Genomic DNA, 3,365 nt, shown 5'->3' on the forward strand with positions numbered 1-3,365 from the left:
TTATTGATGCTTGTCTTGAAGTGCTATTCATGAAAAGTCTATGCTTTATGATTCACTTGTTTACTCATGTCATACACATTGTTTTGATCGCTGCATTCACTACATATGCTTTACAAATAGTATGATCAAGATTATGATGGCATGTCACTCCAGAAATTATCTGTGTTATCGTTTTACCTGCTCGGGACGAGCAGAACTAAGCTTGGGGATGCTGATACGTCTCCGACGTATCGATAATTTCTTACGATCCATGCCACATTATTGATGTTATCTACATGTTTTATGCACACTTTATGTCATATTCGTGCATTTTCTGGAACTAACCTATTGACAAGATGCCGAAGTGCCGATTCTTTGTTTCTGCTGTTTTTGGTTTCAGAAATCCTAGTAACGAAATATTCTCGGAATTGGACGAAATCAAAGCCCAGGGGCCTATTTTTCCACGAAGCTTCCAGAAGTCCGAAGACGAAACGAAGAGGGGCCACGAGGCAGCCAGAGCATAGGGCGGTGCGGCCCAAGCCCTGGCCGCGCCGGCCTATGGTCTGGGCACCCCGTGCCGCCTCTTGACCTACCCTTCCGCCTACTTAAAGCCCCCGTGACGAAACCCCCAGTACCGAGAGCCACGATACGGAAAACCTTCCAGAGACGCCGCCGCCGCCGATCCCATCTCGGGGGATCCAGGAGATCGCCTCCGGCACCCTGCCGGAGAGGGGAATCATCTCCCGGAGGACTCTACACCGCCATGGTCGCCTCCGGTGTGATGTGTGAGTAGTCTACCCCTGGACTATGGGTCCATAGCAGTAGCTAGATGGTTGTCTTCTCCCCATTGTGCTATCATTGTTGGATCTTGTGAGCTGCCTAACATGATCAAGATCATCTATCTGTAATTCTATATGTTGCGTTTGTTGGGATCCGATGAATAGAGAATACTTGTTATGTTGATTATCAAAGTTATGCTTATGTGTTGTTTATGATCTTGCATGCTTTCCGTTACTAGTAGATGCTCTAGCCAAGTAGATGCTTGTAACTCCAAGAGGGAGTACTTATGCTCGATAGTGGGTTCATGCCTGCATTGACACAGGGACGATGTGAGAAAGTTCTAAGGTTGTGTTGTGCTGTTGCCACTAGGGATAAAACATTGATGCTATGTCTAAGGATGTAGTTGTTGATTGCATTACGCACCATACTTAATGCAATTGTCTGTTGCTTTGCAACTTAATACTGGTGGGGGTTCGGATGATAACCTGAAGGTGGACTTTTTAGGCATAGATGCAGTTGGATGGCGGTCTATGTACTTTGTCGTAATGCCCAATTAAATCTCACTATACTCATCATGATATGTATGTGCATGGTCATGCTCTCTTTATTTGTCAATTGCCCGACTGTAATTTGTTCACCCAACATGTTGTTCGTCTTATGGGAGAGACACCTCTAGTGAACTGTGGACCCCGGTCCAATTCTCTTTACTGAAATACAATCTACTGCAATACTTGTTCTACTGTTTTCTGCAAACAATCATCTTCCACACAATACGGTTAATCCTTTGTTACAGCAAACCGGTGAGATTGACAGCCTCACTGTTTCGTTGGGGCAAAGTACTTTGGTTGTGTTGTGCAGGTTCCACGTTGGCGCCGGAATCCCTGGTGTTGCGCCGCACTACATCCTGCCGCCATCAACCTTCAACGTGCTTCTTGGCTCCTCCTGGTTCGATAAACCTTGGTTTCTTTCTGAGGGAAAACTTGCTGCTGTGCGCATCATACCTTCCTCTTGGGGTTGCCCAACGAACGTGTGAAATACACGCCATCACCGGGCCTCTAGGGAATCTACTGGATATTAAGGTACTCCTTTTAATAGAGTACCGGAGCAAAGCATTAACACTCCATGAACACATGTGATCCTCACATCACTACCATCCCCTCCGGTTGTCCCGATTCTTGTCACTTCGGGGCCATTGGTTCCGGACAGCGACATGTGTATACAACTTGCAGGTAAGATCATAAAACAATGAATATCATGATGAAACAATAACATGTTCAGATCTGAGATCATGGCACTCGGGCCCTAGTGACAAGCATTAAGCATAGCAAGTTGCAACAATATCATCAAAGTACCAATTACGGACACTAAGCACTATGCCCTAACAATCTTATGCTATTACATGACCAATCTCATCCAATCCCTACCATCCCCTTCGGCCTACAGCGGGGGAATTACTCACACATGGATGGGGGAAACATGGCTGGTTGATGGAGAGGCGTTGGCGGTGATGATGGCGATGATTGATACGTCTCCAACGTATCGATAATTTCTTATGTTCCATGCCACATTATTGATGTTATCTACATGTTTTATGCACACTTTATGTCATATTCGTGCATTTTCTGGAACTAACCTATTAACAAGATGCCGAAGTGCGATTCTTTGTTTTCTGCTGTTTTTGGTTTCAGAAATCCTAGTAACGAAATATTCTCGGAATTGGACGAAATCAACGCCCAGGGGCCTATTTTTCCACGAAGCTTCCAGAAGTCCGAAGACGAAACGAAGAGGGGCCACGGGGTGGCCAAACCCTAGGGCGGCGCGACCCCACCCCTGGCCGCGCCGGCCTGTGGTTTGGGCCCCCCGTGCCGCCTCTTGACTTGCCCTTCCGCCTACTTAAAGCCTCCGTGACGAAACCCCCAGTACCGAGAGCCACGATACGGAAAACCTTACTGAGACGCTGCCACCGCCGATCCCATCTCGGGGGATCCAGGAGATCGCCTCCGGCACCCTGTCGGAGAGGGGAATCATCTCCCGGAGGACTCTACACCGCCATGGTCGCCTCCGGAGTGATGTGTGAGTAGTCTACCCCTGGACTATGGGTCCATAGCTGTAGCTAGATGGTTGTCTTCTCCCCATTGTGCTATCATTGTCGGATCTTGTGAGCTGCCTAACATGATCAAGATCATCTATCTGTAATTCTATATGTTGCGTTTGTTGGGATCCGATGAATAGAGAATACTTGTTATGTTGATTATCAAAGTTATATCTACGTGTTGTTTATGATCTTGCATGCTTTCCGTTACTAGTAGATGCTCTGGCCAAGTAGATGCTTGTAACTCCAAGAGGGAGTACTTATGCTCGATAGTGGGTTCATGCCTGCATTGACACAGGACGATGTGAGAAAGTTCTAAGGTTGTGTTGTGCTGTTGCCACTAGGGATAAAACATTGATGCTATGTCTAAGGATGTAGTTGTTCATTACATTACGCACCATACTTAATGCAATTGTCTGTTGCTTTGCAACTTAATACTGGAGGGGGTTCGGATGATAACCTGAAGGTGGACTTTTTAGGCATAGATGCAGTTGGATGGCGGTCTATGTACTTT

This window comes from Lolium perenne, chromosome 7, assembly GCF_019359855.2.
Source record: "Lolium perenne isolate Kyuss_39 chromosome 7, Kyuss_2.0, whole genome shotgun sequence".
In the NCBI taxonomy this organism is placed as follows: Eukaryota; Viridiplantae; Streptophyta; class Magnoliopsida; order Poales; family Poaceae; genus Lolium; species Lolium perenne.